Consider the following 26,549-nt stretch of genomic DNA (forward strand, 5'->3'; position numbering starts at 1 on the left):
CAATTGAATCCATATTCAATTGCTGTCACCCAAGGAAGTTAGAACACAAGTGCCAGAAACAGGGTTCTCCCAGATCCCAACAGCACCTATAGTACTAGAAGGAGAGAAAAAGATTCTTTCCCTGGAGCTAAAGCATTACAAATGTCAATACTTACTAAAGTAAGGAAAAACATAGCGTTGTGTCAAATAGCGTGTGTACAGTATGGATCCAACTGTGGTCAAGGACATTTGTCCTGATTCTCCCTACCATGGAAATGGCCCCACCCAATACCAGAGGCTTTCCTCTGGCCACACTGGCCCTTGTTTCTTCTCACGAAACCTTCTTTAGATTTTATGGCCATAGCTTTCTCAACTAATAGGAATGTATCATCATCGCTCAACAGCATACCATGTTTATCGCATGAAACTTTTAGCTATGGGCAAAATCTTTTCACCATCCAGTCCATCCTCTTGCCAAAGAATTATGCTTATAAAATTATTTTATATTTTGATAGTCCCCAATATGGAAATAAGAAGGAATAATAAGCCTATGATCCCGTGCAAGCAGAAACAGCCAAGTACTCATCCTCCACTCCACCTCTCTTCCTGGTCTAAGGTGGTACATTGCAACGCCCCTTTTCTTTGTTGTTGTTGTTGTTTGTTGTCGTTTTTGTTTTGAGACAGAGTCTTTCTCTCTTGCCCAGGCTGGAGTGCAGTAGCACAGTCATAGCTCACTGCAGCCTCAAACTCCTGGGCTCTAGCAATCCCCCGGCCTTAGTCTCCTGAGTAGCTGGAACTACAGGCATGTGTCACCACACCAGGGTAATTTTTTGATTTTTTTGTAGAGACAGCATCTCATTATGTTGCCCAGGTTGCAATGCCCCCTTAAATAAATGCCCCTTTAGAACCTAACAAGAACATGTAGAACAATATAGTCTATCCTCTCCTTTATCCAATTTCTTCTTTTGATGCTAATTACAGGGAGTAAAAATTTTTCCAGAGTCACTTAGCCCATATCAGGAATCAAACCCTACATGTGGTCCTCTGTGATGTGCTAAACTCATCTGCTTAGGTCCTGGCAGCCAGAAAAGATTACTGGGGCTAATAACTAGTAAACTCCCACATTAGGAGGGCCTTTCCCACCCCGGCCCCCATTCCTACTGCCACCATCTGTGTTTGTTCTTTTGCTACATAAGAACTCAAACTGGGTGGTGGGTCTGTTATTTTTAAAAGTCTTTTAGTAGCGTCTATACCCAGAACTGCCTCATCACAATTATCCTCACCAAACGAGGAAACTTCACATTGAGAATGGATATGGTTTTCAGCCAGCACCAAATGTCTCTCCTTCTGCCTTTTTGTCTTTCCGATCAATCAGAACATGTGAAACTCCCAAATGAAGAGTAAACACACAGCCCAGGTTCCTTTCATCTCCTAACATATGTCATGAAGGGGGAGGGAAAAAACTCTATTCCCAGCTTCAATCAGCCCTTCGTATTCTGCGACTTGAACCTGAAACTGAAAGGGATGTTGCGGGGCGCTGTAGAGGAGTGCTGAATGTGGGCCGACTCCTTGGAAGATAATAGGTATTCGCTGCATACCTGCGTCTTGGAGTCATTATCTCCCCTGTGAGCACTTCTGTATTTATATATAATGAGATCATTACCAGGCAGCTCTTCCAATTTTATTCAGACTTTAATATTTCTTGAAGAAAAAAAAATAGCGTACAAAAGGGTTTGTGATGCCAACTCAATCAGACGTGCTGTTGATGGAAAATTATTCAAGTGCAAGCCAGAACAGGCAAAAAAAAATTTCAGAGCGGTTTCTGTCAAAGCTGAGTTCACCTGTGACGATGTTTCAAGCGAGTGTGCCGAAGTGTCCAGAGGTGAGGAAGGAAAATAACAACGAACAGAAGAGAGGGCTGTGTATAGGATTAAAAACGAGGCACGTTGCAGCCTAACTATTCAGGCAGGTAGGGCAGGTGCCTCCTGCAGAGACTCGACTCCCACCCTGGCTTTCAGTGGGTAATTAGACCAGGGAAGCAGCTTTACTTGCTGTGGGCTTCACTAGGAGCAGTCAGGTTTTAGAAATTAACCCTTTGGTGGGTGTTACTTCCTTTTGTGATTGAGCTCAGGTGGATAGGCAAGGTAGGTAAAGGCAATTCCTTCCTCCTCTCACAACAAGCTTTAAAGAAGAGATTTTCTGTCTCTTCAGTCCCATTGCATCTTCAGGAAAAAAAAGAGAAGAATACAGAAGAATTTTTTTTCCCTTTGTCCAGTAAACGCCTGTTCATAGAAAATGGCTAGAAATGCAGTGCCCCTGCTAATTCTGGGAAAGGCTCTATCCATTTTCAGCAAATTACAAAATCAAATGAAATCAACTGAACACTAAAACTAACAAAAAAGAATCTCTCTTGATAATCCAGACAGCACCGCAGGATGATGCCAAGCCTTGGGTGACAACCATGAAGGTGGCTCCTCACTGGCACCCACTTTTAGAAATGCACTCTGCTAATGTGAGCTCTCTGGATGTTTGCACTTTGGATAAACGCAAGCTTACTGACTCATTTCTGGGATCTATGGTTTATCCTGTGATACAAATCCAAGAAGACTATCATTTTAGCTATTTGTTCGCTGTCCTGAAACTGCAGATGGGAATAAGCAGATGGAGCAGGGATGCAGACTTGTCATCACATAAACATGAAATGAAAGGATCCTGGCTCTTTTCTTATGGTGATTGTAAAGCACCCATTATTTTTCCCCTAGCACTTCCTAACAGGCAAAACCAAAATAACATTGGAAGAAAATTTACAGAATGCGCATGCTGTCCACTGAACCCCCAAACACTACTCAAAATAGCATTGGTAGATTGTTTTTTATTATTTGTACTATTCTACTTTAAAGAGATACCCTGCAATGGTCAGGAGTTAGTTCTGGTAAAATTGTTAAGGCTATTTTATGGATCCTAGTCTCAGGATGTACTCGATGTTTAGAAATCAGTTTGGGAAGGAAGGAAAGAAGCGGGAGGGAGGAAGAGAGGAAGACAGGGAGGGAGGAAGGAAAGAGAGGGAAAAAGAGAAAAGGAAGAAAGGAAGGGCAGGCAAGTGGGTGGGAGAGAAGAGAGAGAGGATAGAGATCTCGTGGCTCTGTGAAATGTAGCTATCTTTGCCATAATCTATACTATGTAGGCAAAGAAGTGCATCAGAATAATCCTAAAAGAACACTTGAACTTAAAAGAGATGTAAACATGAAAATGGGGACAATTTTTCCCCTCAATTAAATCCACAATAGCTAGTCATAGTAATTATTTTAAGATTAACTCCCTGAAAAGGGGAAGAATTAGCCCAAGTAAGACTTATTAAATGTCTGTCCATTGTTCACTATGGCACTATTGTGTGTTAGCAATTTTGGGGGTGAGAGAAGCAGTATGTGTGCATGTTGTGGGAGGTAGGTGAGAGAGAAAGAAAGAGAAATTTCATTGACCGTCAACATGGTTTCTCCAGGGAGCACGATAACCCAACAGTGTTCCTCCATCTGCCTCCCTTGAGTGAAGAGCACTCTTGACTCTCAAAAGATCAACCTTTTGATCTTCCCTCCTAGCCTTCAAAGAAGAGATCTCTCTTTTTCTCAAAAACCAACTGCCTCTCCAGCATTCTCACCCTATCCTCCAGTGGTCCTTTCCTTCTGTTACCAAATATGTTGATGTTCCTCTTCCATAGAACATCCTTCCTTGGCTGCTATCAGGAGAGATGGATCCCAGCCCCGCTCTTCCACGGACTGGTCATGATACCAGCAAGACTGCTGGGAACATCATTTTCTCTCATGCTCACCCTAGTACTGCCTCAAATATTGCTTTATTTTGATCTCTTCTTTACAAGCAAAATCACCTCACCACTCATTCTCTCTGGGCACATCAGAAATATGGCTTTCACGCTCTCCACACCATTAAAATTTCTCTTTGGAATCATCAAATTGAACTATTTTGCCAAGTCACATAGTCTGAACTGATTCTTAATCCCTTGGACTTTTTAGCTGTATCTGATGTGACTGAGGAAACTCTTCTTGCAACCCTTTTTTTCGAGCTCCCCACACTGATCTCCTCATTGTCTGTTCCTCCCTGTCTCTATTTTGTCCAGTCCCACATAGTTGCTATGGGGCACATGGCTTTATTCACAGTCGGGCAGCCAGCTACATATGTGATGTCTTCACTCTCCAACCCCACCTTCCCCACCACCACCATACACAGAGCACTCCTTCACACCATATATTTGATTGAAGATACATTACTTTTGGTTAAAGTACTGTGTCTCACAGAATCTTCTATTCAAAAGTAAATAGCTCTCAGAAGCTTGTACATTAATTCATCATCTATTCATCCAAAATTAATAGATAATTCATGTTTCCTCAGAAATAAAAAGGTGGCACACTGAGGAAATGGAATCCACTATGAAAGAATGTCAACTCTATTATCTAGAGAGAAAATAAGGCTGAGCATGGTGGTTCATGCTTGTAATCCCAGCACTTTGGGAGGCTAAGGCAGGAGTACCTCCTGAGCCCAGGGGTTTGAGACCAACCTGGGCAACATAGCAAGACCTTGTCTCTACTAAAAATTTAAAAATTAGCCAGATATGGTGGCACACACCTGTAGTCCCAATTACTTTGGAGGCTGAAAGGAATACCTGAGCTGAGGAGTTGGAGGTTGCAGTGACCTGTGGTCGTGCCACTGCACTCCAGCCTGGGCAACAGAGCAGGACTCTCAAAAGAAGAAAAAAAGAAAGAAAGAAAAAAGTGAAATCACATTCAAGAAAATGCTGTAAATATATACTTAATACCTATAAAGAAAAACACTGTTTACGTAATTAAAACAACAAATTGCCATAATTGACACATGGCAAGGTCATAACCTTTTAACTCTCCAGAATTCCTACCAAAGATGACAAATCTGATGCTCCCTTAGAAAGTCAAAGATCTCTGGGAAGGAGGATTCTGGAAAAGTTCATTAGCAATATCTGCCTATGAAGTTTCTGAAGTAATATGATGATTTACTGTCAGAAATATGACAGAGAAGTTTCCTATCCTGCTCAATGTTTTGAGTAGAACAGCCCCTGTACTCCAAGCAGAGAAAATTGGTCACAGGATTTTGCTGTGAGCCCACAAGGACCTGATTCCTTTTTCCCATAAATAGCTTTCTCTGCACATGTGCTCTGTGAGGAACACTTAACCCTGTATCATTACTGTCAATAAAGTCTTGGAACCTGACCCTCTTGATTGGCTCACTACCATTTAAACTACTGTTGGCAGTCACCATGCTGAATATAAAGCAACTGAGTGTTCATTTGCCGGAGTTCAGCCTCTGATTTCTGAGGCTGCCCAAGATGCTTCTTTCTATAGTCCTGGAGCCCAGATCAGTAAGTAGCAAATAAATTGTCTAGATACTCTATGTGAGGGTGGCCAAAATTAAATTTCTCTTTTCTCTGCCTGCAAGACGTACTCTGGTACCAGATTAATAAGATTACACCTCCACTCTGGAGCAAAGTGCCACCTTTAATCATTTTCAGAAGTGGACCACCCAACCCTCCACTCGTTAGGTTTATGAACAATAGGAAAAGATCACCAGGTGACAGCAAAGGCCAAAAATACCACGTCTCTGAAGACCTTCTTATGAAGGGTCTTATGAATCAAAGCAAGGGCATAGCCACCTGATATTTCACAAACAGATGAAAGAAAAATTGAGAACCCCTAGTGTTTGTAATAAGGGAAACTTTGAAAATTGTATTAAAATCAGAACTACACAGCATTTGCAAGGAATGTCCTTACATTGGACACTAACATCATAAAATGAAATTCAAGTACATCTAGAAACTGAATGAATGGTGGATGTGACTAGGCTGATTCTTGGGTTCTTGGCCTTCTTATGGGCCTGAATGGCCATGTCTTGTGGGAGAAAACAAGATGGGGTCAGAGGGCAAACAGAGAGTCTCTTGCTCCACTGTAAGTAAATGCTACCATGAACAGGGTTTGATTATAGGAAACACTGCCTAAAGGTGAGGTGACTTATTTAGTTCTTCTTTTCATTAAAGAAGGCACCTACCCTCTTATATCAACAAGATGTCTTCTTCCAGAAGCCATTAGAGCAAGAGTTCTTAGTTGCCCTATATCAGGGATTAGCAAATTACAGCCACAGGCCAAGTCTGGCCCACCATCTGTTTTTATAAATAAAGTTTTATTGGAACACAGCTACACTTATTAGTTTACATATTGTCTAGGGCTGCTTTCTTCCTTCAGTGGTAGAGTTGAGTAGTTAGAGCAGAGATCTTAAAGACTGCAAAGTCTCAGGTATTAACTATTTGACCTTTGACGGAAGGAGTCTTCTAACTTTTGGCCTATATCCTCCATGGCAAAATTTAAAATAATTATAATAAAAGTCAATGTTTATCAAACTTTTCTAATGTGCAATGTGCTATTAAACACTATACATGAACTATATTATTAGATCTCCATAACTGCTCTAGGAAGTAGGTACTTTTGTTTTCTTCATTTTAAAAGTGAAGGACCTGATGCTTACAGAACTAATAAGGTCTCAGAACTAGGAAGCAGTGAAAGCAGAATTCAAAGCCTGTCAGTGTGACTCCAGTGCCCTGTAACATTTTAACATACAAAGGCTGGTAAACAGTAGATACCATTTACCAAGTCCTTACTATACATTAGCCATTGCATATATTGTCTCTAAAGCTTGCCACTGCCTATGGTTGTGTTTCCAAAAGATCAGGGAACAGGCACCCAGATTGGTGAAGTGATTTGCCCAAGATCAGATGGTGGAGAATAGAAAATTCTGTGTTCAAACTCAGACTCCATAGTGCTTTCATTATATATGCCATCTCATTGCAGAAAGACAGTATTTCAGAAATAATGTAATAGACATTAGAAATTGTAATTTTTTTTCTAACTTCCCATTCTGTCTAGAAAGACTGAGTTGATACGCCCAGGTTCTAGCCCTCGCTTAGTCATTAATGATCTTTGTGGCTCCTGGCAGGTCATTCAATCCCTTCTGATGTCGGTTTCCTGGTTGGCTACTCTGTAAGATCTTCCAGCCTCCAATACTCTCTAAACCTTCAGTTCCGTTCCCTCAGAGAATTATGTGGTCACTTCTGTGCTCTCTCACTCTCTCTCCCTCTCTTTCTCAGTGTGTATGTGTGTGTGTGTGACTGTGTGTATCTATGGATGTTTTCCTGGTAATTCAAAACAACTATCTGAATGAACCAGGCAAGTTTTTGATTTAAAACTCCTCACTCTCAAAGTGCTAGAATTATAGGCATGAGCCCTACACCCCCAACATTTGTGGAAATTTATTTCTATCACATATTTTTTTAAGAGATAGAGTCTGGCTATGTTGCCCAGGCTGGTCTCAAACTCTTAGGCTCAAGCAATCCTACCCCCTTAGCCTCCAGAGTAGCTGGCACTACCAGTATACACCACCACACCCAGCTTCTACCACGTCACTTTGAATAGCTGCATGGTGCTCCACTCTAATTATATACTACAACTTATTAAAGCATTCCTTTATTCTTAGACATTTAAGTTGTATACACTTTCTACTATTAGAAACTAGGTTGTGATTAAAAATTCGTGTATGTGCAATAAATAAATAAAACTCCTTATCTGAGATAATCTCTCATTATGGATGCTAATTTCCTTTCATTCAAAAGAGAGGCTAAAATCCCCTCCCGTAGTATCTTACCATTACAGGATGGCTCATGAAAACAGCTGTTCCCTCTTAGAACACCAAGAAGATTTCAGACACATGACTCTTACTGCTTCTTCATTAATTTTATTACCTCTCATTTGGTGTATGTCAGTTAATCTACTAAACAGTCAGTAATATCTAATTTTCTGAGGCCCAGATGGGTTAAATGCAGTAAAATGTGCATTTAATATTATGTGATTTGGCAGATGTCATTGTTTTTCTTTACTGTAAAATTTTAAATCACTACCATCCCTCTGGTAAATTTTAAAAGTAAGGCCTATTGCTCTTCCTAAAAGGTAGAGCTTGCCCATCAATGATAGACTGGATAAAGAAAATGTGGCACATATGTACCATGGAATACTACGCAGCCATAAAAAACAATGAGTTCACGTCCTTTGCAGGGACATGGATGAAGCTGGAAGCCATCATCCTCAGCAAACTAACACAGGTACAGAAAACCAAACACCACACGTTTCCACTCATAATTGGGAGTTGAAAAATGAGAACACATGGACACAAGGAGGGAACATCACACACTGGGGCCCATCTGGGGGTTGGGGGCTAGGGGAGAGATAGCACCAGGAGAAATACCTAATATAGATGATGGGTTGATGGGTGCAGCAAACCACCATGGCACATGTATACCTATGTAACAAACCTGCACATTCTGCACATGTATCACAGAACTTAACGTATAATATTTTACAAAAGATAGAGCTTTCTCATTTAGCTATTTATCTCTGTCTTATTTCCTATTATCTTTTTCTGTAAGGACCATTGAAGTTTCCTGATAGATGCCTTCATGAGGTTAAAAACAACCTCTCAAGCAAAGACTGAGTTCTAAAACCTGCTCTTTGGAGTTTCTCAAATAGTGGCACTTCTCAGCCTGGGTCCCCTCACTTTGACTGATGGGCAAAACTGATGTAAGAAAATATACCTATTGAGTTTTCTTCTTTTAGTGACTTGTTTAAAAAAAAAAGAAAAGAAAAGAAAAAAAAAAGGCCATCTTGCCAGTGATCCCTTTAAGCCTTTTTAATTGCAAAAAAATTTTTTATGTGTCGCTGACCTAGCCTTAACAGAGTTCATTTCAGAAATGTGCTGAAGTGGGTACCAGCTCTGACAACTAAGGCTGAGAAATGTTTTAAGTATCACGACTCTACATTTTTCTCCTGTCTGTGAGGTTCAGGGATTCATCCTGTCTGAATCATGCCTGCCCTTTGTTTATGCATGAATAAGATATTCTAGACACTGAGGACACCGCACAGACACCAGTCCTTCCTGGAAAAATAAGACCTAGACCTCAAATCAGGGTGAATACACGGACTGTCCCCAGTGCCAACTAATTTCTAAATGTGAATAAAGATACATTGGTTAGCAAGCTTTCTCCAGTTCTCCTATTGCCCCCTAACCTTTAGCAAGACAAAAATGTCACATATAATGGATCCTAAAATTAACGACACATTTTGCTTTTCAGTTGATCAGATCAGCTGAGAATGGGGTCAGTCTCTTACCTCCCCAAGATAAGAGGTTGTCACTGTTTGAGTGCATTTAACTGCACCACAGACATTAGGCCTCAGAAAATCCTTGACAACTTAGAAGCCCAGAATATAAATCAGGAATAAACCTGCAAAAACATTCAGCCTCATTCCCTAACTCCTGATAGAGCCACACTTAAAGCATCCTCTTCCTGTATCATTTAGGAAAACCTCTTTGCTCACCAATGCACTGGATAACCATTTATTGAGCACCTAGTATTTGCAAAACTCTATTCTAGGCACTGGGGATCTTCTGGACACAACAGACAAAGTCCATACAGTGACAGAGCTTACATTCTAATAAAGGAGACAGGCTATCAACAAATAAGAAAAATGTATAGGAATAGTTAGTGCTATTTTGAGGACAAAACAGGATAATATAATAAGGAGGACTGTACTCGCTTGGGTAGTCAAGAAAGATTCTCTGAGGAGTTGACATTTAAGTTGAACCATGAATAAAAGATTGGCACCCCGTAAAGATCTTGGTTAGGGGAAGAACATTCCACGAATAGGAGATATCCAGTGCAAAGGTCCTAAGATGAAAGGGAACTTGAAGTTTTCAGGAAATCACTAGAACATGATGAAGGAGAGGAAGAGATATATAAGATAAGGTCAGAAAAGTAGACAGAGGCCAGCTTTCATAAGGTCCTGAAGACTCAGTAGGGCGGCTTCATTTTGGTCTAATTATCATGGTAGCTGTAAGAAGATTTTTATAGACGGGCATGTGAGATCTGATAGGATTTTTAAAACAGTACCCTCGCTGCCAGGAGGGGAATGGATTGTAGGAAAGCAAAAACAAAACCAGAGAGAACACTTTGGAAGCAACTGCTGTAGTCCAGATGAGAGACAAAGAGACTTTTACAGAGGTGGTACTCAGCAAAGGTGGGGAGAAATGGGAAGTGTAGAGACATGTTTTGGAGACTGAATGGCAGGATTTGCTGATGGATTTGATGCAGGGGATGAGAGAGTCAAAAATGACTCTCAGGTTTTAGCCGGCTGGTAGTACATTGGATGTGTTCACTACTTTGGCATCTGAGATTGTGACGTTTCAGCCAAATGGCACCAAATGCACAACCAACTGCACTATAGATTTGAAATGCACAAAAGGAAACTGGTATATTTTACAAACTGTCACCAGAGAAATCATCACTATTCTGATTCCTTCCTTTAGAGCAAGTGTGTTACTTGAGAAAGCCTCTAAGCAAGCCTGCACACTCCTAGCATTCTTAACTTAAGCAGGAAGAGTGCATTTCCTCATTATGTCCTTGTAGCTGGGAGGCACGTGAAATGGAGAGTGGGCTGGGGATTCTGTGCTTTGTTAAAGTGAAGGAACAATCAGCATCAGGAACATTAACCATGGCAGTACACAGGATTGCGCAGCGATGTATGAAAAGAAAAACCAGTCATCAGAATTGAATTTTCAGCTGGAGCCTAAGAGGCCAAATTTAATCATCCCCCTAAAATTATCACACAAGTCAATACTTCCTCCCTTCTCCTTGCAAAGGGAAAGAAACAGATTCTTTATATTTCAGTCAAGCAGGTGGCCTTGAGGCAGCTAACCAGCTGGCTGAAATCTAAATACCTTCGCCAAGACAAAAGTCAGTAACATGATTGATGATCTTCTCATTGTAGGAGAAGAGAACCTCCCCCAGCCAATCAGCATACAGAACTGCTATTGGATTATCAGTGAACCAAACTAGGCTTAGAGCTGATAAACGAAGGTCTCGAAATCCCAGGCTCCAATTGGCTGGGTCTTCATCTACCAGCTCAATTACACTTGATGCACTGATTTCTAACAAGGTTCAGTTAGTTTCTTAGTTGTTAAGCCCCGGCTTTCTTCTTCAGATCTCAAATAAGTATCTACACTCCCAGTCCATCGTTTTAATATACCTGCTTCAACTGGAATTGGTCTGCCCCAGAGTGAATGCTCTTCATCCAACTGGGTTAAAAGTAGAGACTTCTGAGCAGCTCAGAAACTGCCACAGGAGAGCCCTACCAAACTCACTGTTCTCTCTCCTAGGGGTGAAAAAAATACCTTGGATCCATCCCAGTTCACTGGAAGTGCACAGTTCAGATTCTATCTGACCAGTGGTTTGTGTCTTGCACCCCAAGCATCTTGACAGCAGGAAGTAGAATGGTTCATCCAGGGTGGCCTCAAACCAGAGTTCTTTGTACAGGGAGCTCCCAGGTGAAAGTAGGACCAGACCAAACTGAGTGTGAGGTGGCACTCTCAGACCACAGTGAGTTTCCTGCCTCTGAACTGAAATTCTCTTGTGCATCTACAATATCTTCTGGTCTCAAACCCAGGAGGAATATGAAAATTGAGATTAAAAGACCCTGGCTAGACACAATGGCTTATGCCTGTAATCCCAGAACTTTGGGAGGCCAAGGCGGGCAGATCACTTGAGCTCAGAAGTTCCAGACCAGCCTGGGCAATGTGGTGAAACCCCCACCTCCACTAAAAATACAAAAATTATCTGAACATGGTTGTGCGCACCTGTAATCCCAGCTACTCAGGAGGCCAAGGCAGAATTGCTCAAACTCAGGAGGCAGAGGCTGTAGTGAGCCAAGATTGCACCACTGCACTCCACTCTGGGTGACAGAGTGAGATCCTGTCCCCCACCCGAAAAAAGAGACCCTCTCTTAATCAGTGAAGAACAAAGGTTTCAAATTCCACTTGCTCCATAATATTTACCAAGTCTATCAGTACCTCAAATTTCTCTTTGGTGAAATGGAAAGGAAGAGTCACCAAAATAAAACACTAGAGAAAGGATTGTAAAACACTGGGATTAACTTTCTACCGAATGGAAATCTCACCCATTGTGTCAGAGTAACTCCTGATTCACCGTAATAGAATGGTGTCCCTTATTCCTAAGAAAATCAAATAATGTCGTTTACTCGCTGGCTATCTTTTTTTGTTTGGTTTTCCTTATTCCTCTTGAAGATTGCTGGTGTCATGGTTTGTAATGCTTGTTACTAGCCTTGGTATTTGCACTTAAGAAAAAAGTCCTTGTAGAAAGAAGCTGTCACAGAGGCAAAAGGAGCCAACCAACCACCCATTACCCTAAAACACCACTTTCCACAAAGCTGAGGATGAAAGTCAAGAGTCTTCATGTCGCGGCACAGAAATCTTTCCTCTCTCCACTCAGGAAGGTTATCTTCCTCCTAAACACTAAACATCAGACTTGTCAAAAAATGTTCCTTATTGATCTGACAGAGACAGAATGTTGAAGTTAGAGAGATATTTGCTGAACTATCTCCCTTGTCTCGGGGAAAAGCTGAAATGCTGTTGTTGATCCTGACCATGAAGATTAGAATAGAGGCTGTGTGAAAACACAGGTAGTGCTGAGTAGAGGCACCACCTCCAGCCTTGGAATATAAGCCTCGTGATTGATAGAGGCAGGAACCCAAGCACTCAGCAAGGGGGATGCAGGGCAGGGGGGGCGGGTGGCAGCTTGTCTCCTCTCCACACCAACCGGATTAATGACAACATCACAGGAGTTCAGTGGCTGCTGTGGTTCTGTTTGCATTCTTTCCTTCTATGCTCTTAGGCAGAAGCACAAATACATCTTGTAAGAAAACCTAATATCAGTGACAAAGAGGAATGTTATTTTTAAAGGACTCCTTGCTCAGCCATGAGGCTCCACGCAGAGCCTGCTTCCAGACAGCCTGCTCCTCCTGGGCTTCCTCCCCAAGGGGCAAAAAGCCACATTCTATAGACTGCACGACCTTGGGTTACTTGGTGGGCATCTGAGTATGTCTCCTTCCTCAGAGCGCTCAAAGTTCAGTCGCGGTTCTATCTACAGCAAAGAAAAGGTAGAGAAAAGCCTTTCTGTGGTTTCTTTTTTTCCACATTAACGGTATCCTTTATACTCAGTGGTTTTTTGCAATGATAAAGAGAAGAAAGAAGGAAGGAAGGAAGGAAGGAAGGAAGGAAGGAAGGAAGGAAGGAAGGAAGGGTGGGAGGGAGGGAGGGAGGGAAGAGGAAGGAGAGAGGGAGGGAGGAAAGAGGATGCTTTTAAAGCCAAGACAGTGATCAAGAGCATGCTGCTGTGACACTGACGCACAGCACCTGTGGGCACGGAGCAGCGAGAGCAGGGGTCTAATCACAGAGGGGTCATGCCGCTGCACCTGGGGAGTGAGGGAGGATCCACTATCAGAATTGCCTGAGCAACTTCCCCAAAACACCATCCTCCTCCTCCTCCCCTCTAAGATTCCGAGGTTGATTTACAGCGGACAGTGTGGAAGGATGTCCGAATGTGTCGAGTGGGAAAGACAAGATGCAGAAGAGTATTTTTGGGAAGATCCCATTCTGTAAATAATGCCGTCATGATTGTATCTTATGTGTGCACATCATTATAGCCCCAGAATAATATGAAAGAACACACGGCAGATCTAAGCAGTGGTTTCTCTAAGGGATGACATGATGATGGACTTTCACTCTTAAATTATACATATTAGAATCTTTCACATTATTAATCGTTATGTTTCTCCCCCATCTAGCCTCACCAGATCCCTTTATAGTTACCCTGTCATGAACCACAGACCACAGAACAAGAAAAATGTTGCAAATACTAAATTTTTAAGAAAAAAAAATTCGTTTTCTGCCCTAAATCTAGAGCAGGAAGATTCTGCCATACACTGACAGAGGGAAGTTTTAGGTAGAACCCCCATGTCTAGAGAGAAGAAATGGAGGAGGCATATTACAGGGGCAGGAGTGGGTGACGAGGAGCAGCTACGATCCCCCACAGAAGAGAAAGTCCAGCAGGCTCCAGGGAGCTGCAGCAAGCTGAGAGGGGCTGAGGTGTTGCCGCTTTGCCCCAAGGTGAGGACCACCCATCACCGAGGGTTGGTGTCCCCGTGGAGTGGCACTGATCTGCTTCCCTGAGTCTACCCAGCATAGCCCTGTGCCTGCTCCCAACCCCGCTCCAGTGGAAAACTCCCAGTCTCCGGTCCAGCAACACCGGAGCTGCCACCTTGCCCCTAATCAGGTGAGACACAAGTACTAGAGAGTGACTTCGGGGCGAAATCGAGTCTTGCGCTGGGCCAGGATGGGAAAAGAGGGAACAAGATCGGAGCCACTGAGCCAGGACAGCGGTAGGACACATTGCCTTTGATGTATGCACATTTTAGAATACGTCATGTGTTGCTGCATGCATGTGCTGCTTTTGTGATGAAAAACCTGATTTGAGGGAACCCAATTTAACTCAACATTCACTATTTATCAAGTATAACCTCCAAATTGACTCATAAGACCTTCCCGCCCTCAACTTTCTGTCAGACCAAGTCAGTGTCTAATTAATCTCTGAGGACACCTTTCCATCTTCTATAGGCACACAGGCACCACACACCACACACACTCTCTACTCGCACAACACACACACACACTATACTCCCACACAGTGCACACACATACCCAACACACACGTACCACACGATACACTACACACCGCACACACAGCACAGCACACACACACCACACACACACCCCACACACACCACACGATACGCTACACACTGCACACACAGCACAGCACACACACACCACACACACCCCACACACACCACACAATACACTACACACCACACACACAGCACAGCACGCATACACCACACACATATACCCACACACTGCATTGGACACCATCTATCCTCCACACAACACACTGTACATCACACACCATGTACACAAGCACACACACATACCACACTATATTCCACACACCACACACATCACACACTATACACCACAAACCACACACACTATACATCACACTCACATACACCACAGTATACTCCACATACCATACACAACACAGTATACACCATACACACATTCCTACACAGTATCACCATATACCATGCACACACATACACACACACCACACATCACACTATACTTCACACAACATGCACAAACACACACACACACACACCCCAACACAGCATACATACCCTACTATATTCTGTACACCACATGCACACCACACACCACAATATACTCCACACAATGCACATACACACTACACACCACACATCATGCACACACACACATCACACACATACCACGCTACACACAACACACAGAGACCACACTATACACCCCACACACACACACACACCACTCTACACCACACATCACGCTATATACTCCACACACTGTGTGCACACACCACACTACATACACACACACGCACCCCATGCAGCCCCTTCTCCTTTCCAGTTGCACTCCCAAGGTCTCTGCCTGGAACGCCGCCCTCGGCCTCTCATTCCTCAGCTATGAAGTGAAGGCTGACTGAATTTCCCTTTGGCTTTGGAGACGATCGCCTGGGTTTGCAGTCACTTGCCTGCCATTATCTGCCCTCACACAACTTGCATAGGGAACGTCTCCTCAGCACGGTTAGTTCCATTGCACAATCACAGCACACCATTTGCCACTGTCCCTGGGCTCTGACACAGCATCCGAAATGAACTACTCTTCTACTACAGATGACCACTCACTAATCCTCCCAGGCTCTGCAGCATTGTTTCCAGAAAGTACGTTTTCAAGCTGGACAGGGTTTTTCACTCTTCTCGACAGTAGCTGTAATTAGACTCCATTATCAGATTAGCAGAGAATGGCGATGCTAAGAAGTGACATTTGCACAAAATTTGATAGTTGCCAGAGATCTCGTCCCATTTGGTATTCACTCATAGAATGTCATCCAGTCCTCAAAAAAGGGGACATTAGAGTGACTCTTTCACCTCCATTTCTACTGATAAGCCCAAAACAATTAATGATATAAAAGTGATTGGGACAGACCTCCCTTATACAGATTTACAGAGATAACCCCCCAATCCCTTCCGCAATTCTTGGTATCTGCATTCAGAGAAGGATAGGAAAAGAGGGCAGAGAGCAGAGAGAATTTTGGTGAGTTTTGGTGAGACTCTTATCATTGCAGAGAGCTATGCTGCTATGAGTCTTGTCGGTACCCAGAAAACATCCCTGGGGAATAGGGAGGTGTGGTCCCCCAGACCAGTAAGGGGACTTCAGGGGACCACATTGAAAAGTGTTTCCTGCAAGTGTATACTTACATGCTGACCAGAGCAAACAAGTCATAAGAAAAAGTGGCTGAAATGTGGAAACCCAGAGGATCTACACTGTATTCCATTTGCTTCATGAGTCTGACAACCAATAGGGGTTCTAACACAGAGAGTCTGGCTGGGAAAGGAGGTGGAGGCCAGTTCTGGATCCCTGCCCACTGGGTCTGTGGCCTCAGCAGCTGCGGAGAAGGCAGAGGTTCGATTGCCTCCCACTTGTTGAGAGGCAAATGGTACATCTCTCACCCTTGACCTGTGGTTTTCATGTCACTGAATGGGGATGCAGCTCAAGAAGACAGAACCATCCCTGTTTTAAGACCAGAGACCATGATTTACCTCATCTTGAGGAAAAGAAAATGACCTCTATCTCCTTGCCCAAAGGAAAAGGGAGAGGAGGGAAGAGGAAGGAAGAGGAAGGAACAGGAGGGGAGGGGAGAGAGGAGGGAAGTGGGGAAGGGAAAAAGGAGGAGAGAGGGGAGGGGAGAAGGGAGGAGAGAGGAGAGGAAGGGAGAGGAGGGGAAAGGAGGGAAGAAGGGGGAGGGGATGGGAGGAGAGGGGAGGGAAGGGGAGGGGGAGAGTGGAGGAGAGCGGGAGAGAGGGAGTGGGGAGGGGTGGGGGAGGGGGAGGCATTGCAGGTGAGAAGTCATTTGAAGTATCAAAAAGAAACTGATATCCTAGAATAATCCATCTGCTTCCTGTATTATTCCATTTCTGAGAATGAAGAAGAAACACTTGTCTCACCTCACTAAGAGTCACTGCTCTGTTTATCTCAGAGTCTAAATATGAATATGTGCCTCATCGTACACTGTCATCCCTTTTGCAAGTGGCCACATGAGCCTGGACTAAATATGGGATGACTATTTAACATTATGGAAGCTAGAAAAACACCACCGAACTCCGGAAAAGGAGAATATTGACAAAGTAAACGCCTCCTACTTGTGATAAACACAGTAATAAAAAAGCTATTAAAAATTATTGCACCACATTCTACTTTGAGAATCTTGGTTGGATTTCTCTGAAAAGCAGCAGAATTTGTCCCCATTTGGGGAATGAGGATGTGGTAGTTTTTATCCTTTTTTTTTTCTTTTTTTTTTTTTTTTCAAATTGTAAGGTTTCAAGGACTGTAGGTAAATCTCTGCCTCTGGAAAGGTCAATCTGAAGTAACCAGAGTTCAGATTGTGACACCTACAAAATATGGAAATGAACATGTTATCTCCATGCCAGGCCCACAGCCAGGCCTGCATGCCACTCACTCATCCTGCAAGTAGTTGGAGAGCCCACTATGTACCAGACACCATGCCAAGTGCTGGGCATACAAGAGTGAAAAAGACACACAAGCCACCTGCTCTCCTAGTGCAGTTCCAAGAAATCAGTTTGGAGAAATAGCTGTGAACCCCTAACAGTTGAAATTTCAAAGGAATTCTAACTTAGCATCAAATTTAAGTTTTGGGTGTTTTGCTTTTGTTTTGTTTTTTTTTTTCCCCTAATCTCACATTTTACACATGATAAACAATCATCATGAAAAGAGTTCACCAGTAAGGCACCAAAAGGTGCATCATAGTCAAAAAATGTCAGCCCTTTTTGCTGCAAGGCATTGCTAAGAAAAGGATTACTGTTAAGAATCAATTGACTGGGCACGGTGGCTCACGCCTGTAATTTCAGCACTTTGGGAGGCTGAGGCAGGTGGATCACATGAGGCCATGAGTTCGAGAGCAGCCATGGCCAGCATGGTGAAACCCCGTCTCTACTAAAAATACAAAAATTAGCTGGGCTTCGTGGTGCACATCTGTAATCCCAGCTACTCCGGAGACTGAGACAGGAGAATCGCCGGAACCCGGGAGGTGGAGGTTGCAGTGAACCGAGATTGTACCTCTGCACTCCAGCCTGGGCAACAGAGCGAGACTCTGGAGAATACACGGATATATAGATGTAGGTTTGGTGCTAAATGTTTTCATACGTAGATTCTGCTGTTAATTATATCATTTAGCAATTTTTTTTATGTTCTTTGATTTCCACTTCCCAGGTAACATGGAAGGCTGTAAGAAGGGAAGAGTCAGGGGCAACAAAGAAATGGATGGATTTCTGTCCCGCTGACATTTTATTCACTTAACATTTTGCTCCGTCTTTAATAGGTAGATACATTTTAAATGAAAGAAATTAGTCTCTGTTTTCCCCTTAACTTCTCTTCGAAAATGAATGAGATTTTTTGTAAACCTGTCTCTCTAATCTGCAGATTCTGTTTCAGTGGATCAATGAGAAAACACTTTGACAAGTCAAATGTTCATTTTTTAGGGGAAAAATAGCCCTCTCTATCCAGGCTGCCAAGACTGTGGCTTATGTGTTCTTAAGCCCTCAAGCTATCAATCCGCATTTCACTGCAGACATTGCCCAGATGTCTTGGTCAGTGCACATTAAAGGCTTAGTCGCTGGCTTCTTAGGAAAGAGATTTAACATTAGCACATGTTCGATGTAAAGGAACATCCTTCTCCATTGAAAGAGAAATTTTATTTCTCTGGGAGAAAAAAATTACAACATGTAGTCACTAGGATGCATTATGAACCTGTTATTGCGTATGGGATTTATGATCAAGGTCTCTCTCTTCCGCAAGGATTCTTCAGCTAAGGGCGGAATTACTGATTTCAGCGCCGACAAAAATGTTTCACAGACCTTTGGCCCCATCTAGTGGCCATATCCTGTCAGGTCGCCCAAGCTTTTTCCTCTTAGAATTTGAGAATGAGAGGCTCTGGCGGTGAAAGCTGAAGAGTTCATATTTTATACAGGCTTGGCAGAAGACTAGAGTTGGCCAACAGAACTGTTGTACCTCAGACTTGTGCTGGGCACATGACATTTCCTCATAGATTTCAGAGAGAGAGCTGCAATCGGATTCTGTGGCATTTAGAAAGGAGTCGTTTTCAAACAAATCTGCGAAGTACTAAGCTGTCTCTGCTTAGTCATTGGCTTGAAGCATACTCTGAAACGCACAAATTGCATGTGTGTGTGTACACATGCAGGCACATGTGTGTGCATGTGTGTGTGTACACATGCAGGCACATGTGTGTGCATGCGTGTGTAGGTGTGCGTGTGCGTGGAGGGCGTTGTAGTATGAAAATGTGCAGCGTTTGTGTGAGCTCTGCAGTGCCAACTGGCATCAGGAAGGGACATATGCAAAATCACATTCCACATGGCCTCTAAATTTAGATAAACTGTCAATATCCTGCACTACAGGGGCCTTCTTTCTCCATGCTCTGGTTTAAAGGCTTAAAAACGGAAGCCAAGTTTAGCCCATTTGAAAGCGCAGGCGATTGATGGTGCTGTCCGGAGGGACGTCAAACAGCAGCTTACACTGTCGACGGCGTGCGATCAAGATCCCACCCGTCTCACAGAAGCAGCGGCTCAAAGTCAGTCCTCTCTTCCACCCTACACACCTGCCAACAGGCACAGAAACAAAGTGGTCAGAGGCAGGGGGGATCTGGGCCTTAAGTTCCCTTTTTTGTTCTGCTAAGAGTGAAGGTCAACAGAAGTTAGGCATAGATGGAAATCCAGATTCCCTTAGACCCAGCAATTCTGTCTTCATGGAGGGAGGAAGTGCTGGAGATCGGGCTTCGGCAGCACTATGACAATGGCTATGAACATCTGTCTCAAGATGCTCTCGAGAGCAGATGAGTGGCCGAGGAGGGTCACATCTTGACGTGGAGAACTCCTCTACTCCCTTCAACCCTAGCGGATCATAAATCTAGTCATCATTGCTCTACTTTTCTCCTGCCCTATTTATTCTTATTGCCCTATTTTTAAAATTATTTTAAAATTATTTTTACATATCAGTAGGGAATTTAAAAGTAAAATATGGGTAGGACAGAAATTCACTTTTTTGATTCCCTTGTCTATTTAATCCCCAAGCAGAATGTATGCCTTACCCTCAAAAAGATATGTTTCCTCATTAACCCCCCTCCTGTAAAATAGGGCTATTAATAGTATCTACCCCATTGGGTTACTATGAGAATTAAATGTGTTAATACATGTAAAACACGTATAACAGTGCCTAAGCTCTCACTCAATAAATGTCAGCTATAGATACTAAAATAATTCTAGCAAGTCAAATGAGCAGAGATAGAAACTAAAATAGATGATTTGCTCTTCAAAAATTCTTTTTACAGGTTTCATGACTATGTTTGCTTTCAAGAAATGCAGGTCTCCTTTCCGAGACCTGTCACTCTTCAAGGAGGAGATGGTATTAAGAGATCCTCCATGGGGCTCTACAGCCACCAAAATCCATCCACAACTCAGGAGACAAAGAAAATTTGAATAGGAAGATGTGGACTCTTACTGCCAGCTGGCGCCTGGGGATGCCTCCTCGATGATCACACGAAAAGGCCTCCGGGACCCTTCAGAGAAGAGGCCCTCACAGTCAGCAGCTGTGATCACCTGTATTGGAATCTCTGAAAACCCTCAGGGGGCATTATAGATGTATGCTTCAACTTTTGCGGCCGACTCAGAATTTTAATTCTATGAAACTATCTGAACAGTCCACTCAGAATGATTGACATACCACGGGTGGGGAAAAACTGCTTTATTATTCATCCTTCCTGGGAAGACAAGTAATTTCAGCCTGACAAGACAAAAATGAGAAGAGGCAGAGAGAGTAAGCAAGTGAGATACAGAGACAGAAAAGCAGGTGAATGGATAGAGATACGATAGATAGATACACAGAGGATAAAAGAAACAGGGATAGGTAAGTAGATAGGTAATTGATAGATACACATAGATACACACACAGATTCATGAATAGTTAGATACGTAGATTATGATACACACAGATATGCATGCCTAAATACATCCAAACAGATACACAGATAATGACGCATACATAGATGCAGACATACTTACATACATAGATAAATGTGCAGGCTACAGAGGAGAAGGGGAGAGCAAGAAACACACTAAATCAACCTTTTTGTTCCTCGCCTGAGAAACGTAATGGCATCCTACATTCCAGCTTGTACATCATCCCTTAAAAAGCTCATTGAGAAGTTTGGTCATGATCCTGTCCTTATCCCAGAGCTCTTGGGAAACCTTGCCATTAACTCTTACAATTGCTGCACCTGCTCATTCACTCCTGGGAAAATGTCAAGATCTTTTTCCTTTTGTGGAACAGAGGCTACAGTAAAGGCACTTTTCTTTTACTGAGACTTTTTCAGAAGGGTTTTTTTCCCTCCTACTATTCCAAAGATTTTATTTTAGACTGCAATGGAAAGCACAAAGAGGCATTCAGCTCAGGCTGCAGATTGCTAGAAAACCCTTCACATCCCACAGAAATTAGAGAGGCAGCCGCACTCATCAGCAATAGTGTATAAATTTGGAAGGAGTGATTTTATAAAATCAGACCATTTTAGAATGAGGAGAAACATTAGTTCATCCTCTTCATCTGCAAGATGAGGGGACTGAGGTACTTAGGATCTAATCTTTGACTACTCAAAGTGCCTCACTTTTCTCATCTGTGAAGCACCAGAATGATGGCACGGTGACTGAATTAACAACAGGTTGGTGTTCAGGGGCTGCGCTGTTCAAGAGTAGATGCTGCCTTTTTGGAAGGCCCTGAGCCCGGCTGCCTTCTCCATGCTGCTGGGCAGAAGCAGATCTATTCCCATGCATCCCCGGTCCCAGGCCTCCCTCTCCCTGGATTCCCAAGGTGTCGATCCAGATAGATGACCTGGCTGGTCCCAGACCGCCTCATGATTACAATTCTGAATGTTATTTACTCGAAGAGCACATTAAGCACACGCCTGTGGTGGGGAATATTTAATGCAGATGTTTGGGAAGCAGCTTTGCCAAAATTATCAGAAAATGCATGTGAGGAAATTAGCCTCCTGGTCCCTCAGTGGGTATTATATCTTTTATTGTCTTTGTATTTTGAAGTGTGTTCTTTTTTAAAGATGCGGTTTTAAAAGACTGTTCCATTGAGGGCATGGGGGAAGGAGAAGGAGGGAGAGAAGTAAACAGAGGGTAAAATAACAGAAATGGGGGATCCCACCTGCAATAATCTGAACCAGGTGGAGCTCAATCTTTCCACCACTGCTCCACAAGGAGCTGTGAACAAGAGCCATGTCTGGAGAGAACAGGAGCTTGGAGTGAGGAGAGATTCCTGGGCGCTAGAAGAGGGAAAAGACATAAAAGATTCGGGATACAATAAAGAAAGATGGCTTCTCCCAGTGGGCCAGGCTGTCTAGAGAGGGTGGACCCAATGGCATAAAGTGGTAGGAAAAGACACTGACATTCAACTAATGTAGAATTAACCATTAGGACCGGCCAATGAGGAACCCCTGGCGAACAAAATAGAGCAGACCAACCAAGCTCCAGAGAGCAGGACTTCCAGGGCCAACAGGCTTCCTGGCAGACTAAAAGAGGAAATCTTAAAACATCCGTAGGTGCCAATGTAGAAAATGTCAAACTTCTCCAGGAGAGAAAGAAAAATGATTGTTTGGACTGAGCCTGCAAGATCACCACAGGAGGGGAAGGTACTCAGGAAAACATTACAGAAAGATGGCCTGCAAGGGTGGCCTGGGGCTCCTCTCCACCGTTTTCAGGAGGATGAATCCAAGTAGTCCTTGAGGGCTATGGCATGGAACTTTCAGTTGGGCAACAAATATGGCTAGTCTCTTTTTTGATTCACTCACATCTTAGAAGGAAGACAGCCTGAGGGTGTCTCCTCCTGGGAGCTGCTCCTGCCCTGTAAGGATGGTCTGGGGGCTGGGCACGGTGGCTCACACCTGTAATCCCAGCACTTTGGGAGGTCGAGGCAGGTGGATCACCTGAGTTCGAGACCAGCCTGGCCAACATGGTGAAACCCCATCTCTACCAAAAATACAAAAATTAGCCAGGCATGGTGGCGCATGCCTGTAATCCCAGCTATGCCAGAGGCTGAGGCAGGAGAATCGCTTGAACCTGGGAGGCAGAGGTTGCAGTGAGCTGAGATCACATCACTGCACTCCAGCCTGGACAACAAGAGTGAAACTCCATCTCAAAAAAAAAAGAAAAAGAAAAGGAAAAAAGAAAGAATGGTCTGGGAAGAGGAAGGGGACAGGAGAGCACACAGAATGAAAGGCAAAAAGGTGATGAAGGTCACTTGGCCTTCTTTTAGTGCTGAAGGCCATGGAGGGTTGTTTCTAGCCTAGGGAAAGTGGATGAGTAAGTATTCTACTTGAGCTGGCTGGCAACTACATTGGGGTTTAGGGTATGGTGCAAATAGCCTCTGCCTGGCTCTGCACTCTGTGCATATGTTTTCAGGGACTTCATGTGGGGGTGGATGTAAAGACAGAGGAACATACACCCTGCACAAGCAATTGTGCAGAGCAGCTCCCAAAAAGAGTCTTAGGGAACCTGAAGACCAACCTTAAGTACCCCATACCCAGAAAGATGAGAGAGGAAGGTGAGAAGGATCAATGAGCCCCGTCACTCCACACAGTCTAGGCTAGTATCCAGCCTAATCAGACCTGGACAGCAAGAAATGGCCAGATAAAACAAGAAGGAATCCGGGAACATGTCGAGGAATTTCCCACACGCTTTAGGAGAGGGAAGACAGGACTATGGATCGTGACTCACTGCCTTAAGAATGTTGCATGGTGTCTGGAATATTTGCTACATCTCTGTGGCTTTCTTTTCCTCTTTCTCTTTCCCCATGGTGAGCGGCACTGGAGTCCTTAAACTTGATGTTTTATGAGCTGCAGGAAATGGGAAAGCCAGAAAAATAAAATACAACCCAACAACCAGACTTAGATTGAGAAAGAGAAAAAGGCCCCGGGGAGAAGCAGAAGATAACTGCTCAGAAGAAGAGCCTGAGGGTCAGGCTGAACCTCTGGAGCTTTCATAGCTTGGTGAGAAGGGAGCCAGTCAGGGGTATGAGGAAGGACACAAATGGTGAGAACTCAGTCCTGGGCTGTGAGAAGTCATGAGTGCTGGTCTCAACACTGCATCTACCTCTGTGACTGAGGGTGAGCCTTCTCACCTCTCTGGGTCTACTGTGATCAGTAAATCAGGATGCTGGCCAGAGCAGTGGAGTACCAAGATGGGAAGTACAAGAGTGGTCAGCACTGGGTGCAGGAAATGAGGAGTACATTGTCATTAAAAAAATTTTCAACAATAAAACAGACTCAGCAGTTCTGCTTTTTATTATCTTCATGCACAGGCAATGGGAAGCAATGCCTGTGTTAAAATGCTCCTCCCTACCAGGGCATTGTATCTTATTCCCCCACCCTCTCGGGATGATGCAAGGCCAGAGAGCCCTTAGTTGGCAGGAAGTCCATGGAAGAGCTTTCCAATGCCACTCAATAATTACAAACAATTAGAGCTACACTAACACTGAAACACAGTATTGCTGAAAAAATTAAGAGAGGGAGTGTAGTAGGCTAAAGAATGGCCGCAAAGATATCAAATCCTCATTCCTGGAACTAGCAAATGTTAGTGTATTTGGCAAAAACTTTGCAGATATGATTAAGTTAAGGATCTTAAAATGGGGAGATTATCCTGGATTATCTCTGTGGGCCCTAAATGCAATCACAAGTATCCTTATAAGAAAGAGACAAAGGGAGATTTGACACAGACAGAAGAGAAGGCAATGTGGATGCTTCAGGCACCCACCAGGAGCTAGAAGGGGCAAGGAACAGATTCTCCCCTGGCTCCTCCAGAGGGGTGTGGCTCTGCCAAAACCTTGACTTCACACCAGTGAAACTGATTGCAGACTTCCAGAATGGCACGAGAATACATTTCTGTCATTTTAAGCTGCCCAGTTTCTGACAATTGGTTACAGGAGTCGAATACAGGTAGTACCACAATCAATGGAGAATATCTTCTTCAAGGGGGATTATGGTTTCCAGAGAAAGGACTTTCTGCCATTCCATGGCTCACTTCAATCTGCCTCCTCTCCTTGGAGTCCAACATGCCAGAATTTAGCAGAAAATACTAGAGATGAAGGCTTGTGAACACAAAGCTGGAAAAACAGCTCTGACAGCTCTTTTTGCCCCCAGTAACCTCTTGTAAACTCTGCCCCACAGAAAGTGGTGCCTTTGGGACATGAAGTTCGAATTTGCCACCAGACGAGAGTTCCTGCAGTCCACAGATCCTGCCTGGACCAGTGTTGGTACTCAGAATGACATCCTGGTCAAGTCCTAGGAAGCCTCCCCAGTTGGCTTTACTACTCATTCTCTAGGTCTGGATGGTCCCCTTGGTAAACATCCTTTGTGTGCTGTTTGGATGGCAGATCATTTATTCATTGCATGAAGCATTTCATTAGTGACCTACTTTCTCCCTCCACACATCACAGAAACCAAAATCCCTGCTTAAAGTGAAAACCGAATAGAGCCAAGGGCCCAAATAAATAGGTTGTGTTTTAAACCCAGATGGGCAGAAGCAAAACAACAGGCTCACCTGGGCTTGACTTCCCCTTTAAAAAAGAAACTTAAAAAACAGTAAAATGCCATGCAAAATGCTGGTTAATAAACTTACTGAAAATGTAGCCTCTGTAGCATATCCTTGTCGTGCCTCATGTACTCAGTCAGCATGCTACTAGAAAAAGTCTATCAGTAATGAATTTATGCGAATCAAAACATGGTTTAAGTACATTAAGGAAGAATTACTCACCAAAGAAATCTCCCCGCGAATTCTTTTGTAATGTGAGGACTCCATTTTTAATTTATTTTTGATGAAAATCTGGATTCTTCCTATCATATTTGCCTAAGGAGAGGTGGAGATTTACAAGTACAAATTCAAGTGAGTTCTGCTCCACTGCCAAGGTTAATTGCTGTCCTTCTTTTAAGGAAAGCTAGGATTCTAAGCCTCCATTGTGCCACTTTTGCAAGCATCAACTTGCCTGGCCTTAGGAGAGTTCCTATAGCAATTTCCACATCTTATCCTCAGAGCAAGGAACATTAGGACCACTGAGTCGGAAAAATCATCGGGGGTCCCACAATACAAAAATGCACCTAATTTCAGAAGGAAGGGAAGTTTTAGCAAGAAAATAATAAAAGGTGATATTGATACAAGAGAAAAACTCAAAGTACGCTAATTCTATAATATGAGTAGTTATAGAAATAAGAGAGGAGGAGAAAAAGACCTGACAGAGACATATAGCGAGAGAGAAAGAAGGGAAGAAAGAAGATCAAAACAAAAGAAATAGGAGAGTTTAATGAGAAAAATCAAATACTGGAAATGTTCTGATTCACATAT

This window comes from Colobus angolensis, unplaced genomic scaffold, assembly GCF_000951035.1.
Source record: "Colobus angolensis palliatus isolate OR3802 unplaced genomic scaffold, Cang.pa_1.0 Scaffold235, whole genome shotgun sequence".
NCBI lineage: Eukaryota > Metazoa > Chordata > Mammalia > Primates > Cercopithecidae > Colobus > Colobus angolensis.